This window comes from Rhipicephalus microplus, chromosome 1 (genome assembly GCF_043290135.1).
Source record: "Rhipicephalus microplus isolate Deutch F79 chromosome 1, USDA_Rmic, whole genome shotgun sequence".
Lineage (NCBI taxonomy): Eukaryota > Metazoa > Arthropoda > Arachnida > Ixodida > Ixodidae > Rhipicephalus > Rhipicephalus microplus.
The window spans coordinates 218,623,311-218,640,959 of NC_134700.1; the positions used below are offsets into that span (position 1 = coordinate 218,623,311).

At 47.6% G+C, this 17,649-nt stretch overlaps 1 long non-coding RNA gene across 1 annotated transcript; it reads right to left on the reverse strand.

Moving 5' to 3' along the window:
* Positions 1-14,322: 14,322 nt before the first annotated feature.
* On the reverse strand, positions 14,323-17,341 carry LOC142769267 (uncharacterized). Its single transcript, XR_012885740.1, has 3 exons — positions 17,034-17,341; positions 15,630-15,715; positions 14,323-15,265 (listed from the first exon to the last, which is right to left on the reverse strand). It is a non-coding gene; the product is annotated as an uncharacterized LOC142769267 (long non-coding RNA).
* Positions 17,342-17,649: the final 308 nt, after the last annotated feature.

Sequence of the window (17,649 nt, forward strand, 5' to 3'; positions counted from 1 at the left end):
ACGCCAAGCATCCGACCATACTGCTAGGTATACCGCATCATTCCTTTCGAAGCCAGTTCTCAATGTCAAGAGTCAATGTGAATTCTAAGAGGTTATTACAGAGGGCTAAACGCATAAACAAGATATGGTTTTCAGCGAGAAAACTTAATGATCAATCAGAAGACGTCTTTACAAGTATCTAACATGAGAGATTAGAATTCGTGCGTCAATAACGATATACTAATCGTTACTTCTCAAGTTTACAGTCATATCGCTCATGCCTTTGAAATCTAGTTTCTATGTTTGAAGATATGTACCACCATCAGTACCACAAACGCCTTTTTATGTGCGATATGACGAGGGCTGAGCTTTGTGCGCTGAGCCGACAAAGAAGTTTCTCAATCAACATTCTAAAGGACAGCTTCCTCGCATTGACACTCAAGTTTATCGAAGTCAAAAACTCTGGAAAACAGTGTTATGGTTGTTGTATGCAGCGTGCAAGCGTTGAGGGTTCGATATAGAGAACAAAAAGAAAGAAACATGAAGCAATACAGCGCTCACCGAAGGCTGTCGCACTGGCGTCCATTCAAGCAATGTGTACACAGCTATAGCTCACCTCCGAGAAAGCAGAGGACAAACTCAATGCGAGCTAGAGTGACGTGTGGGTTCTCCGAATTGTTTGCCGACTGCATCTCTTCAAGTCCACAGCGTGGCACAGGCCCCGTGGGGGGTTGTCCGAGAGTGTGAGCAGTAAAGGGATACCGCGAACGAGTGAGGAAAGCAAAAGAAAATAAAGGTATATATGCCGACCGGGAGAGGTCGATGATCGTCCAACACCACGTCGGGGGTGCACGATGTGTAAATATGTTCTTGCGGTGCTGCAGTGTTGCTCGAGTATCTCTCGCTTGGAATGAAACGACCCACGATGAAGAGCGCGGCGACCGCAACGAAGCAAACACGAAAATCCTTTTCCATTTTTTTGTTTTTGTCGATTTCAGCACAAAAATTGTTACTGCAACAGCGCCACCGGTGCTGTCGCAGTACTAAAGGACCGAACAGCTATGCCGGCCACTAAAGACATTCCTTCATATTGCCACGTTCCATCTCCCAAGTTTTTGTTATCGTCCGAAAACACCGCAAGATTCTCAGCGCAAACCGCGCCTGCAGTTTTCTAGAAGGTTCCGGACTGTAGTAGATCATTTCGATAAGATCACGCCCACTGTGCGAACGGTACAGATTATTCTGGAACCTACGCCACCGCCAGCGATAACGCTAGAACATTCGACGGCAAGAGTATAAATGCCGACGCGCTTCGCCGCTTGTCAGTTGTTGATCGAAGGCCGACGCTCCGTTCGCCGCTATCAGTCCGAGACTGCTATCTGTGCGAGACTGCTGCTGTAATTGGACTTTCAGTTTACCGGGCACAGGTTCGCCCAAATAAACAGTTAAATCCTAACACGAAGTCTCCTGTCTTCGGCCACGTCACGACCCCGTGACATCTGGTGGAGGTGCTGCTTCGTTCATGTACCGGACGCCCCCGTCAAGCCGTGAACCCAGCCCACGTCGCGAAGAAGACACCGACACCAACCAGGAGCAGCGAACAAGCCGCCGACAGCAAGGGCTACCACCGGAGTACGGGCTTCTACCAGACAAGGCGCGGAAGACGAAGGCCATGACCGCGACTGCAGCGACAATGACAACCGCAGCGTCCCAGCCCACGATGGTCATGCATCAACCCAGGGAACCACCAATTTTCCATGGGTCATCATTCGAAGACCCGGAGTCCTGGCTGGAGACATACGACCGTGTGGCCGCCCTCAACCACTGGGACCATGACGAAAAGCTGCGTCGTGTGTTCTTCTATTTGGAAGACACCGCAATGACTTGGCTTGAAAATCGGGAGTCCACGCTCCGAACGTGGGATGTTTTCTGCGGCGCTTTCCTTCAAACGTTCGCGAGCGTCGCTCGCAAAGAGAGGGCCGCTGCTTTATTAGAGACTCGGGTTCAGCTACCAAATGAAAATGTCGCCATTTTCACAGAAGAAATGACCCGACTATTCCGTCACGCTGATCCAGATGTGCCTGAGGAGAAAAAAGTTCGTTTCCTCATGCGAGGGGTCAAACAGGAGCTCTTCGCGGGACTGATGAGAAACCCACCGATAAGCGTCCAAGAATTTGTAGCAGAAGCGACCACTATCGAAAAGACCCTGGACATGCGCACTAGACAGTATAATCGTCGCCTGACTGCAGACTGCGCTGCTGCTCAAGCCAGTAACTCCGGAGACCTGCGTGAAACGATCCGAGCGATCGTGCGGGAAGAGCTGCGCAAGCTGTTGCCTTCGGCCCAGCCTCAAGTGGATTCAATTGCCGACATTGTGCGAGAAGAAGTTCGGCAATCGCTTCAAATTCCCCACGCACCGCTGCCCGAGCCGGAAGCTATGAGCTACGCCGCTGCACTGCGCCACAACGCTCCTCCCCGTCCACGCCAAAACGCCGCCCCATCGCACTTCCGTCGACAGACGCCACCGCCGCCACCACCCCCACCGACGTCATACCGTTCGCCAGCGGCCCAGCGCAGTGCACCGAGGAAGACTGACGTCTGGCGCACCCCTGACCATCGCCCGCTCTGCTACCACTGCGGCGAGGCCGGACACACATACCGCCGTTGCCAGTACCGACAGATGGGACTGCGTGGCTTCGCCGTGAATGCACCGCGTCCACAGCCAGGAGAACGACCACGTGACATCGCCGACTACCTGACAGGAACTCGGTGGACACCACGAAGCCCTTCGCGTTCGCCGTCGCCCAGCCGCCGCACGCCACCGCACCACCGGCAGTACTCTGGCCCAACGCGGGGCCGGTCTCCTAGCCCGTATCCGGGAAACTAAGGGCAGCAACCGGTGGAGGTGCGGTTGCTGTGCGACGAACTACCGAAGATCCTCCGACGACGACGACGCCGCGATGGAGCTTTCCGAACAGAACGCCAACCAGGCAAAGCCCTGACGGCGAAAGCTCATTTACCGAAGGTGGCCTGACGACGCAGCATGGAAGCAGCGGAACAAGCCGACGCAGCCGTGACCCGACGCCACGCCCTAACTGTAATGCGAGACGGCGAACTAGCGACCTCGACGTTCTTATCGACGGCCACAGTGTGACTGCTCTCGTCGATACTGGAACCGACTATTCTGTCATCAGTGGGTCGTTCGCCGCGAAGTTAAAGAAAGTTAGGACAGCTTGGAAAGGCCCTGAAATCCGCACAGCCGGAGGTCACCTCGTAACGCCTGCAGGAATATGCACAGCGAGAGTCACCATTAACGGCCGTATTTATCCTACAGACTTCGTAGTCCTACAGCGTTGCTCGAGAGATGTCATCCTTGGCATGGACTTCTTATGCCTCCATGGTGCTGTCATCAACCTAAAAACAAAGTCGATAACGTTATCCACAGAAGAAGCACTACCGCCGCGCACGCCGTCAGGACACCATGCCTTGAATGTGCTGGAAGAACAAGTCACCATTCCGCCTCGCTCAAGCGTCATTATTTCAGTCGGCGCTCCTAAATCACCTGACTTGGAAGGCGTCGTTGAAGGCAGTCAGCATCTGTTGGTCACCCGAAATATTTGCGTCGCAAGAGGAATTGCAGAGCTGCGGGGAGGCAAAGCAACGGTTTTGCTCACGAATTTCAGCAATGAGTACAAACATGTGAACAAAGGAACAACGGTCGCATACATCGAAGAAATTGTCGAAGCCACCAGTGCTTTCGCCCTCGCCGATTCTGCGGAACCTGCTCAGAGGAACCAAGCCCCTCCCATAGCTTTCGACGTCAATCCCAGACTTCCGAACGATAAGCAAGAACAGCTCAAGGCCCTGCTCCTGCAATACGAAGATTGCTTTTCGTCGTCATCGAAAATTCGGCAGACCCCAATCACGAAACATCGCATCATAACCGAAGAAAATGCCAGACCACTCCGTCAGAGTCCGTACAGGGTTTCGACGCGAGAACGTGAGGCCATGAAGAGACAAGTTGATGAAATGCTGCGGGATGACATTATCCAGCCGTCCAAGAGTCCATGGGCATCCCCCGTGGTGTTAGTGAAGAAAAAGGATGGGACCCTACGTTTCTGCGTCGATTATCGCCGCCTGAACAAAATCACAAGAAAGGACGTGTATCCCCTCCCACGAATAGACGACGCACTTGATCGGCTCCATAACGCCAAGTACTTTTCGTCAATGGACCTCAAGACTGGCTATTGGCAAATCGAAGTCGACGAAAGAGACCGAGAGAAGACGGCGTTTATAACACCGGACGGCCTCTTCGAGTTTAAGGTGATGCCCTTCGGCCTTTGCTCAGCGCCTGCAACGTTTCAACGCGTTATGGATACAGTACTGGCAGAATTGAAGTGGCAGACTTGCCTTGTGTACTTGGACGACGTCGTGGTGTTTTCCTCGAGTTTCGACGAGCATCTTCGGCGCCTTGAAGCTGTACTTCAAGCCATCAAGACTTCCGGACTCACACTGAAGCCAGAAAAGTGCAGATTTGCGTATGAGGAGCTCTTGTTTCTGGGGCACGTTATCAGCAAGTCTGGAGTTCGTCCCGATCCACGGAAAACAGCCGCCATCGCCGACTTCCCGCCGCCCACTGACAAGAAAGCCGTGCGCCGATTTCTGGGCCTGTGCGCCTATTATAGGCGGTTCGTGAAAAACTTCGCCCGCATCGCCGATCCTCTCACTAACCTTACCAAGGCCGACGTGGAGTTCAAGTGGGAAACGCCACAGGAACACGCTTTCCAGGAGCTTAAACATCGCCTCCAGACGCCTCCGTTACTTGCCCATTACGACGAATTCGCTGAGACAGAAATACATACTGACGCAAGCAGCGTAGGTCTTGGCGCCGTTCTTGTGCAGACGGCTGACGGACTTGAAAGGGTTATTAGTTACGCCAGCCGATCGCTATCCAAAGCAGAAGCAAATTATTCCACAACAGAAAAGGAGTGCCTCGCCATCATCTGGGCTACGTCGAAATTTCGCCCCTACCTCTACGGCAGGCCCTTCAAAGTTGTGAGCGACCACCACGCCTTGTGTTGGCTAGCCACCTTGAAGGACCCTTCAGGTTGCCTCGCACGATGGAGCTTGAGACTCCAAGAGTATGACATTACTGTCATTTACAAGTCCGGCAAAAAACACTCTGACGCCGACTGTCTCTCTCGTGCGCCTGTCGACCAACCGCTACCCGACGACCCGGATGACGAGTACTTCTTGGGAATGATAACTACCGACGACTTCGCTGAACGACAGCGGGCCGACCCGGAACTTAAGGCCCTAATAGAATACCTCGAAGGCAGGACCGCCGAAGTCCCGAAGGTATTCAAGCGCGCACTTGCGTCGTTCTTTCTACGAAACGGTCTTCTACAAAAGAAAAACTTTTCACCGCTTCGAGCTAAGTACCTCCTTGCGGTGCCTTCAGCTCTGCGACCAGAACTCCTGCAGGCCCTGCACGACGATCCGACGGCAGGGCACCTCGGTGTTTCTCGCACGCTCGCGAGGATACAAGAAAGGTACTACTGGCCACGTCTTACCACCGACGTCACTCGTTATGTGAGAACATGTCGGGACTGTCAGCGACGCAAGACACCGCCGACAAGGCCAGCGGGACTTCTGCAGCCAATTGATCCACCTTGCCGACCTTTCCAGCAGAGTGGTATGGACCTACTGGGGCCGTTCCCGACGTCGGCTTTCGGAAACAAGTGGATCGTGGTAGCTACCGACTACCTCACCCGCTACGCCGAGACAAAAGCCCTGCCAAAAGGCAGTGCATCCGAAGTAGCTAAATTCTTCGTCGAAAATATCGTCCTACGTCATGGCGCCCCAGAGGTCCTTATCACCGACAGAGGAACGGCATTCACTGCCGACTTAACTCAAGCAATCTTGACATACAGCCAAACAAACCACCGCCGGACGACAGCGTACCACCCACAGACCAACGGCCTCACCGAGCGGCTTAACAAGACGATCGCCGACATGCTGTCAATGTACGTCGATGTCGAACACAAGACGTGGGACGCCATTCTTCCGTATGTGACCTTCGCATACAACACGGCGGTGCAGGAGACGACGCAGATATCGCCATACAAATTGGTCTACGGAAGGAGCCCGGCAACGACGCTCGATGCCATGTTACCCAACGTCACCGACGAAGAAAACCTCGATGTGAGCGAGTACCTTCAACGCGCCGAAGAAGCCCGACAACTTGCGCGTCTCCGTATCAAGAATCAACAGACGACCGACAGCCACCGTTACAACCTTCGACGACGCTTCGTGGAATACCAGCCCGGTGAACGTGTTTGGGTGTGGACGCCAATACGCCGACGTGGACTAAGTGAAAAGCTTCTGCGACGGTACTTCGGACCGTACAGGGTGGTTCGACGGCTCGGCCCACTTGATTACGAGGTTGTCCCCGACGGCATCACGAACTCTCAACGACGCCGATCGCGACCTGAAGTCGTCCATGTCGCGCGCCTCAAGCCGTTTCATGCGCGTTAACAAACTGAACTAGTGTTCTTTTGTATTATTGTTGTATCGTAATTTATTCATTGTACTTTTCTTGCATTATTATTGTACTTTCATCTTTAGTTAAAGCATCGGGACGATGCCTTTTTTCAGAGGGGGGCAATGCCACGTTCCATTTCTCAAGTTTTTGTTATCGTCCGAAAACACCGCACGATTCTCAGCGCAAACCGCGCCTGCAGTTTTCTAGAAGGTTCCGGACTGTAGTAGATCATTTCTATAAGATCACGCCCACTGTGCGAACGGTACAGATTATTCTGGAACCTACGCCACCGCCAGCGATAACGCTAGAACATTCGACGGCAAGAGTATAAATGCCGACGCGCTTCGCCGCTTGTCAGTTGTTGATCGAAGGCCGACGCTCCGTTCGCCGCTATCAGTCCGAGACTGCTATCTGTGCGAGACTGCTGCTGTAATTGGACTTTCAGTTTACCGGGCACAGGTTCGCCCAAATAAACAGTTAAATCCTAACACGAAGTCTCCTGTCTTCGGCCACGTCACGACCCCGTGACAATATGCACCGCACAACTCCTGCGAAGCCATCTCTAAAATCACGCTTCTTTATCAAACGCGTCTCCCCGCGAGAAGAGATTTCCTTTGAAGAAGAGCAAGAATGGTGGTCAACCCTTTCAGATGCTTTGTGGCTAGGTACCGAGAGTTTAAACTGCTGTTTTGAAAGTGCTTCGTCTTCGAGTAAATGCAGGCCGAAGTTCTAAAGAACGATGTAGTAAAAAACATCGAACTCTCATAGCCACACGTTCCTTACATTCAGGTACAGCCTCCGATATCTTTAACTAGCTTGCCCAAACTGCGCCTTTTCTGTGCGTCAGCGCCATATGAAGGCCCAGAGTGTAAAACAAGGCGAGGTATAAGTGCACGCCCACAAAGCGTGCTCAGTTGAGTTAACGTCTACAGAGGTATTCTTTTTAAAGATACAACCCCATACCAACGCACAACGCACGTGTATAGGCACTGAGAGCAGGTAAATGGTTTTACTCACATTTTCTGTTTTGAAGGCCAACATCGCTTCAAGCGAGCAAGAAAATTCAATTTAAAGATGCTCCACACGTCTCCTAGCATGAGATAAGTCGAAGAACATGGTTCGTCTGGACTGCTATAATAGTAGTTGACGTCGTTGGAGAAGGAACAGTCTGGCGAACAATTGACTCACCTGAGCGCGCTTTGTGGGCATGCGCTTATCCTCCCCCTCTTCATGTGGCGCCGAAGGGCATAAAAAGTGATGTTACAGCCCACAAGTTAAAGGTTTCGGCGGGCCTACGTGTAATTTATTAGAGTCCGCAATATCGACATTTCTACGCACCTTTTATGGTTTCTTTAACGCAGATTGACATCGAAGAAAAAGAAAGGCAATTCCATAGGCAACAAAGGGTTCGAAATTGCACATTTAACCACTTTTGCGTTTGAAGGGAGATAGGCTCCTTAAAGTTATGTTTTTTTTATTTATATGAACGCAGTGATGACCAAGCCATGCAAAGCGATTTTGCTTTGGAATGCTTCTGAAAAAGTGCACAGCCCGACCGGCGCTTTACAGAGCATATGAGACCAGAAGGTGCGAGCAGTTTTTGACGTACCACTTTATTGAATTTCAGCCGTGCATTTGTTATCGTTTACTTGATGAACAATGCCCCTTCATACAAGTCAACACGCTTTAACCAGCAACCATGACTCCACTAAATTCATTGAAGTCATGACAAGAAAGTTACATAAAAATGCTTCGTTGTGCCTGGTTGCACATGTTTTCGAAATTGTGGCTCCAAAGATTGTGGTACGTCACATTCTCAGTGCTCCTAAACCTCCCGGACTAGGCACGGAGATCCTATAAGCGCCCTTCTCAAACAACAGACCTTATGGAAGCACTTACAAGAAAATGGCAGTAACCAATCGTAACGTATATAACGCAATACAAAAGTAAAGGAAGCAGGCTGTAGTGGCTTGTGTGCAACATTTATTATTTTATTTTATTATGACCCGCTAACCTTAGGTACAGTTTATTAACAAAGTGTATTTAATTAATAAGAGAAGTCACCAAGCTAGAAGCTTCAGTGATTCTGCTCTTGAGCCTTTAGGCTAAAGCAATAGAAGTGAAGATAGTTCACTATAGGCATGGTGATAGTAAAAGTTCAGTGATTTAAAGTGAAATTAATGCAAGTCTCTCTCTTTCCTATTTTCTTAACACACACACACACACACACACAAACAGCGTGAGCAGACACATAAATAAACAAACTCGCTCATACACTCGACATGTCCGCTCAATTACACGGACAAGTAAGAACATGTATACACGCACAAACAGTTCATTGGCTCACGATGAAAGATGGCACGAACTGAGAGTCGTGTCCCCGAAGGGTCCCCGCGCAGGGTCGTGGGTTCAGGGGCAGCGGGGTGACCGAAGCGCCATCTGTCGTCCGAAGCGACAAGCACGCTCGTCCCTTTGCGGCGGCGGCCGCGATAGATACAAATAGCAGCAGGGCAGGCGGGACCGTTCAAACAATGACACGCTTTGTGCGTCCGCCGCACCCTCGGCAGTGAAGGCCCCTGCGCCGCTTCTGTGCCCATCATTCTCTTTTTAGCACGTCATCAATCCTCGCCTAGCGAGCTCGGTGTTTTCGGCGTCGCATCGTTTTGCTGGCGGGTGGCTATCGATAACGCACCGGACATCGGGTGCTTTAGAGCAGCCGAGCAAAAAGTTGGCCTTCAGGGATGCTACCTATAGTAGTGGATGACGCAATTGGCAGCACAACAGCTTAGAAAAATGCCACCAGCTCCCACGTTCACTCCGTTGGTGATTAGGCAGGGAGAAAAACGGCGTGACTACCGACAAATGCAACACGCACGTTTACTGTATAATCAAGCAATCATTTCACGGGTATCTGTACTGCGAGTAGCAAAACAAGTTTGCGTAGATATGCTTGTAACTCAACATTTTTAACCCAGAGAAAGTACGAGAAGTGGAGAGTAAGAAAAAAAAAACAAGGAAAGACAAGGAGGTTAACGAGGCGGAAGCCCAGTTTGCTACCCTACTCTGGGAGAAATGGGGTGAAGGGAGACAATGTGAGATGACATTTGACGCAAACTTTGTGGCAGAGTACCACAACCCATACAGCAATACGGGAACGGCACGAGGCATGTGTCTTTGAACTCACCAAAATGGCGCGCACGTGAACACTTCGACATTAACCCCCGTATTCTAGAACGTCCCTTCACTCAACGCTCCACCTTCACTTGAGAAAGCGGATGGGAGCGCCGTCTCTAGTCACTATACAGCAGTAAACTATACAACAGTGATGCTCTCATATGCCAACGCTTTCGTCCTACAATACAATACACGGCAATTAAAGTAACGGAGCCTTTACTCGTTGTCAGAGGACACAAGCGGCTCGATTAATCTGGCTCATCTTCACATACCCCGAATATTACGAAATGATGTATTTGCGAGAATGATATAGTTGCGATTACAGGTATACCCACAAAGGTCCAAACGAGAGGACAGTGGGTCAGGGAACAGCGGTATGTTCAGGACATATAAGTCGAATCAACACGTAGAAATGGGCATGGGCAGGGACTCGGCGTGAAGGCAAGATAACCGCTGGTCACTCAGATTGACAAACTGGATTGCGAGAGAAGACCAGCGCGTGAGGGGGGGGGGCGAACTTCGGGGGGCGAATGACAGATAAAGAAATTTTCGGAGATGACATGGCCTCAACCTACCACTGGGTTTATCGGCGAAACGTTGAAGAGGCTTTTGCCCTGCAGTGGGCGTATATATAGTCAAACTGATGACGATAAGGATATAATGCCAGTTGTGAAATAACAGAGCAGTTGAGTTACGCTCGTACGACGCACGCGCGAATGCATGTGATATGAGTAAAGTGGGGGAAATTTGGCTCCATCCTTAAATGACTCGAGCGCACAGCCTGTGCCTCGAGTAAGAATGGGACCGGGCAGCAAGCAGGCAGCCTCATTTGTACTCGGCCAACAGCGCGGTGAATCGGGATAGTGTAACTGTTACATCTACACGCTTAGCGCGCTGCGAAAATCCTTGGCGCGCATAACGAATATTGGGGCTGGGCCTCTATATACCAAGCACATCACGCGTCGGCACCCAGGGCCGCTCCCTTCACACCCTCCGCGCGTGTCGGAGGACAGCCTTCGTTTGGCAAGGAAAGGAAGCAAAAAAAAAAAAAAAGAAGCGTGAACAAGGAAAGAAAACAAAAGCCTTCAAGGTATAAGGGAGACAAGCTGTCCCGCTCATCGAAGAGATCCCGAACGTGCCACGGAATTATCGGTCGGATTTGCATGCCAACGAGGGGTGTCCGAAGCGCGATCCCATCAACGAAGAAAACACAGCCCCGTCTTTCCTTTTCGTCGTTACTTCTCTCCTCTTTTTTTTTCTCCTCCTTCAATCTCCGAAAACCCCTTCAGTGCGGAAGTCAAGCCCGCTTGTGTATTTTTGTCCGCCGAAAAAAAGTCTCTTTCTCTGCCTCGTGCTCCCGGCAATCCGTTGCCTTAGAGAGGGGGGGGGGGTGCCGTACGTGACCACGGCTTCATCGAATATTCACAATGTATCGGGACGACCTTGTACGCACGGCCCATTCGCAGAGTGTGGTGGGCGGCAACGACGACACCTGGTGGAGGCTTCGAGGTAGTGGGCTTGAAGAGAAATACTCGGGCAGGCGCAATTCAACGGAAACAAGTAAAGAGTGGGGCAAAATAAGATGAAGCGAACATAAGGTCTAGGTGACTGACGTGCCTGGAAAGTGACCTATACGTCCGTTTTGATGAGAAAAGAACGCATCGTGTAGTGGAGTATGCATGAATGAGTATGAAGATCCTCATAATGGCGTCATCAGATGCGTATGTGCTTGAGGGTACACAGTAAAAATTTTTACACCCAGAAGGGTGTAAATGAGCTTGTCCCGTGGACGACACCCTAAGGGTGCTAATTCCGCACCTTCCAAAAAGGGTGCTTTTTCATGCACCCTTAGAATAGGGTGTACATGTAAAAAAACTGTAGGGTGTTACAAAAACACCCTTAAGGAAGGGTGCCTTCGATGTCCATCACTTTTTTAGCACCCTCTGAGGAGGGTGCGAGAAGGGTGCACAAGGGTGTTGAGTGCCCATGGCAGGGGTGCCAGTATTCTTTTAGACTGCACTAATAGATATCGGCATGCACTGATTACACACTACTTGAAGAAAGTGGTCCTGATTATCAATGGTGCGCCACCTGTCGAGCTCCATTCATTGCATCTGGGCAAAAATATAAACGCGTACTATCGTGTATGAACTTGTGCTGGATCTATATATACTTCACAGTATATGCATAATGCGCATTACAGAAAATGAAGCCTTGCTGCCCTTGCATATTGCGTTTATTTAATAGGCAAATAAAACATAAACTTTTCTTCTGCCACACAACTTTTTCACCAGATATACGTTCACGTATACGTACACTACACATGCAACACCTCAAATGTTTATTATATTTATTCAGTTTCACTTCATTGACAATTCTTTGCAACATACAATTACACTGGTTTCAGTTTAGTATACTGCTTCAAGTACATAATGACTACAAATGAAATATACGCTAATATATCCCTGTAATTCTTTCAAGTATGTACAATCCCAGTTGTTTCCAGTTTAATACTCCTTCATGTACACAATCGGTTAACAGGAATGAAATACAGGCAAATATATACTAATGATTCTTTCAAATATATATACAATCACCATGATTTCACTATATACGCCTTCATGTACACAATCGTTCCCAAGAAGTGATGCACACAAAAATATATATGGATAGTGTTTTCAAATGTATACAATCACAGTGGATTAAGCTTTGTATTCCTGGATGTATAACAATTTGTTATGAGAAATGATGTACATGCAAACATATACGGGTTTTCGCACATATACCTTTAGCGAATACTTAAGAAACCAATACAATATGATCAGAAACACAATGAGCTAAAAACGAACACAAAACTGAGTCAAAACACACAAAAAACAAGAGGTAATGCATAATTATGGCTAATGACACAGCTGGGTCACTTTATGCCAAATGACCCAGCCATTTTGGCAACCATCTCAAATGTATTCGAAAAACTCGTACTGCATTGAAAATAGTGAACTTCTGGAATATTTAGGAGAGGAAAAATATTTGGTCACGTGGCTGCCCTCTGAACTTCCTGGAATGCCGTCTAGGTGTTGTATGTGAAAAATTTTATTTTAAAAGCACCGCTCCTTCTTTCCATACGAAACTCGGTCTACGTGTTACGTAACAAGAGCTTAATTTGGGAGAGTTGGTTCATTGTGGTTGTGTGCTAGTCACAGCGCGACAACTTTAGGAAGAGACAGAAAGGACAGGAAAGACCACCGACTGTCAACTGAATTTAATGAATGTGCTACGAGCGCTTTTATAAGGAGTACAAGTACCGTGTTCATGCGCGACGACACATGTGAGCCCTACAAAATAATCTTAACTGTGAAAAGAATACTCCCTCTCGGAAAGGATAAGTGAACGTGTAGTGATGCACTGATCATTGGTTTACCTGATAAAAAATACTTCTACAAACGTTAAATTGGCATTAAGTAAACCTATTCTCGTGACGAATGGGGCAAGATTGACTATTCCTGTTGCTGTTTAATACACACACTTTTGAAAGCTTGCAAGGGGTGGAAAACAACATGCTAATATCATATCTGCTGGCAATTTTTTTAATTGTGAGACACATGATGTGGTATAACATGCAAAGGTTTTGGTCATTGTTTTTTGTTGGTCCTGTTTTCTTTAGCTTTACTTTATGCAGGAGGGTTTTGCAAATGGGTGTGATGATTCTGTTGGGATACCCAGCATCTTTTAGTCTTTTAATCTGGTTTTTAAACCTGACCTCACCCTTGTGCTAACATGATTTCCGAAGGGTGGCCTGAGTACATGTGGTATCAATTCCTCTTTCTACTAATTTTGAATGCCCACTATGAAAAGGCAGAACATTCTTAGCACTCCTGGGCTGATAGCACCAGCCAATACCCCAACAGCATCATCACACTTGTTTGCAAAACCCTCCTGCAGAAAGTAAAGTTAAAGAAAACAGGACCAAAAGAAAAAGAGAATGACCAATCACCTTTGCATGTCACACGGTACTACGTACGTAAGGTGTCTCACAATTTTAGGAAAAGAGCCAGCAGATATGACATTGTTGTTTTCCACCCCTTGCAAGCTTTCAAAAGTGCATGTACTTACAGCAACAAGAATAGTCAATCTTGCACATTCGTCACTAGAATAGGTTTACTGAATGCCAATCTAATGTGTATAAGATGCCGCTAACATGTGGAAAAGTAAACATAGGACAAACTGGGCAATGCTTCAATGATCAAGCAAGACAGCATGCTTTAAATGTTAAGAAGGGCTATAGTAGTCTCATGGCCGGGCACCGTAAAGAATGTAAGTGTAGTCCTAGGTTTCATAAAACACGGTTTTTGAAAAAAAACCAAGCAGAAAAATGAGAGATTTTAGAACTCTTTATCAGGAAGGCCAAGGATCGATGCATCAGTACACCTTCACTTATCTTTTCCGAAAAAGAGTATTCTTTTCTCGGTTAAAATTATTTTGTCATGATCACACATGTGTTGTTGCAGATGAGCCCTGGTCTTGTGCTCAGTATAAAAACGCTCGTAGCACCTTCAATAAAATTCAGTTGACAGTGCTCTTTACTGTCCTTTTTGCGATAAGATTTTTATTACAGAAAAATTTTCATTTTCTTACAATTCAGGTATAATGATGAGTTTTCATTGTATCGCAACATGGAGCAAATTGCATCTCAATACGGACAAAAATCACAATTTTGTGAAATTCATGATATTTTCTCGTATATTTCAGCAGCTTGAGAGGTATAAAGATATTTTTTCCTCAAAATATACCTTCTGTGGAGTAAGTATTCACTGCTCAGATATTCATACAAAGTGCAATATTGCAATAAAAAATGCAAACATAACACATTTTGCCTTTATTCTTGGAAGCGAATGTGGCAAAAAAATTGCACTATTATTATTGAGCTTCAAATACCTTACAGAAGCACATTTACTTAACAGGTAGACCGAATTTGCTTTAGAAAAAATAAGCGGTAGATTTAAAACGAAATTTTCCACAAACAGCACACAGACGGCATTATGCCAGGAAGTTATAAGCCAGCCACATGAACAAAACTTTTTTTCTCGCTGAAATATTCTAGCAGTTCACTGTTTTCAACGCAGTAAGTCAGCACTTTTTTTTTCAAATACAATTCAGATGGTCGCCAAAGTGGCTGGGACGTTTGGCATGGAATGGTCCAGCTATATTTAAGCAAAATAACTTACACAAATAACAATGTTTGTTCATCTACCATGACCACACTAGAAAAAGTTGTTCAGGCATTGTGACACTAAAATTTTCAGTGTCGTACTGCCTGAACAACTTCTTTGATAAACTCCAAACTCACGCCGAGAAAAAGCCGCTCAATCACAGTGGATGTTAAAGGCCTTGCGGCCGTAGACAATGTTGAAAATAAAAAAAGTCAACTCATCAGTGCTGTCACTCCTTCTTCGTCATTACTGACACGGAAGATTTTTCGGTTATCCATGTGGAGGTTCAGGAAGTAGGCTTGCTCTAGGCTGGGGCCGGGGGGTAGACTACCCAGGACGTCAGCGGCACCCTCTCATCCTGTAATAAGAGCAAATATGACTTCTCATAAAAGGATGTTCGTGCTGTTCTGGCAGCACCATATATAAAGAATGTGTAGTGTGTATACTTCGTAATGGCGTGCAATTGACATTACACTGAACTCAAAGCATACAACCCATACATTCCAATAATTTCGTATGATAAAGATAAGAGTTTTTCAGCATACAGCAAATTCCCGAAATGAAGTGAAGTTTAAGACTACAGCTCAAAAATGGCACTTACGAAAGCGTGAACTCACCTAAGAATCAAATTCCTTCTAGGGTAGTGAGCCAGTGTGAAAAACAATTCCTAAAGTACAACGTTAAGAACATGTAACATTAATCAAAATGCACAAGAAACTTACCTCTTCATGTACAAACAGTGAAGACATCTCTGCTTTCTCTTTTACATGAGAACAAATGATCTTGGGCGTGGCACTAGCGAAGAGGTCTGCAAAAAAAAAAGTAAAAGATTTACTGACTTTTATCACGCCTCTAACAATCTGAGGAATTGTTACAAGTCACCAATCAGTGCAATTCTAACTGCCTCTATAAGGGCATCAAAAATGAACAGTTTTCTCGTTCTTTCTACCCTCACAAGACGCTCCGTCAATGGAATCTAATCCAAATTTGACGCTGTGCTTGCTATTTGCCTGCTTTCTAGAAGTAGGGCTGCGAACATGTGTTTTGTGCACCTAATCTAGCACAGAAATTCGTCATCTATAATTCAATCATCTTAATTCATTGTAATTTGATAAAAGGTGTGATAGCTCGTCCAGTTTTTAAAGAGTTGCGGGCCTGCAATAGGCACTGCCTTGCACGTATGAAAGTACTCCTTCTAAAAAAAAAATCAAAGCTTGCTTTCAGAAAAAGCGTCTGGCATATTTCGACAACCAAGCCCATCCTCTGATGGCAATCAGGGGCACGCTATTAGCGATTATTGACTACGGGATTTACAAACGTAACCCGTGCCTAAATACTCAGTTAAACACAATCACGCAAGTAAGAGCGCTCGAACGACACCAACGCGCGCGGACGCCGACTACGTTGCAGCAGCCATGGCTTATGCTAGAGCTACCGCACATAGCTCGAACAGTCACGTATAACTCTCTCGATTCTGTTATAACGCCGAACATTATCGCAGATGAAAGCGAAGCACGAAAACAGCAAACAGAAACGAGGGAAAACGACGCACGGCGATGGCCACAACAACGCGCCTTTGGAAGTCTGCTAGATCTTTCCCTGTTGCTGGTGGCACTTGTCCTAAATAGCTTAAAAGACCGAGGCGCACGTGCTGGGAGCATCGCGGCATATCAGCACCTCCAACTATACCGTCTTTAAGCAAAAAAAAAGCCATTTCGTACAGTGCGCCTCTGTACATAATTTTTGCTTTTTCTTTCTTTTTTTGCGCTTACACCTACAGAAGCACGTTGCACATTTGAGTATTAATATAAATGTTATTACGATGTAGTCCAAAGCACATCTTAAAACAATATCAATCACTTTGTGCAGTGTAGAGACAATGTGCGATCAGCAACTAATCCCGCCCTTGTTAAGTGATCACATCACTCACTGTATGAGTGATGCAGGCACTTACACAACATCGCGCATAGCAGTGTGAACTCGTTAAGTCACACGTTTAATCGGGCATCTGCAACAGGCCCGTGAACGCATGCTGTTGTAAATGGCTGGCAGCCTACTTCGGCAGAGCTGCTGCAGGCGCCCAGCTAGCGCTGTATGATTACTATTTACGAAAACAGTACACTCACCGTTAACAGGCCCACGTTGTCCGTGTCCGCCACTCCATGAATATTCCTTAATCCGAGCGTCACTTCGAACACGGTGTCATGCGTGACCACCATTGAATATGCGCCTGTTCGCTAGAACACACACAGCGACCAAGACCCCAGACCAACGCAACGCATTTGAAAGACGATGAGACAGAGAGAGCGACGTTGAGAGAGAGAAGGAGGAGGCACTGGCGGCGGCTAAAGCGCCGCGGCGGCGCCGCAGCTGTCGACGCAGGTGTTTGGTGACGCAACTATTCGCTTATCTACGCCGCCGTTGTGGGAGCAACGCTGGCTGGGGTGAGCGGGGAGGGGGGGGGGGAGAAGCGGGAAACCCGCCAGGACGGCACCGAAGAGCAAACGCTATGGCGCATACGGCGGACGGCCGTTCCTCGCGGAATGACTCCTTGTAAATGGCAACTCTCCTTCCAGCCAGTCGCACAGCGACGCAGGTTATTTACCAGCCTCGGGTTCTTGGAGTATTTTGACGGAATGCGATTGCAGTGGGCGAAAAATAGTGAAGCAAAACTTGCGGAAAACAAAGTGCACCATGGAATGGCCAGAAACAATAATTATTTCGTCCTCGGTGGCATTAGCG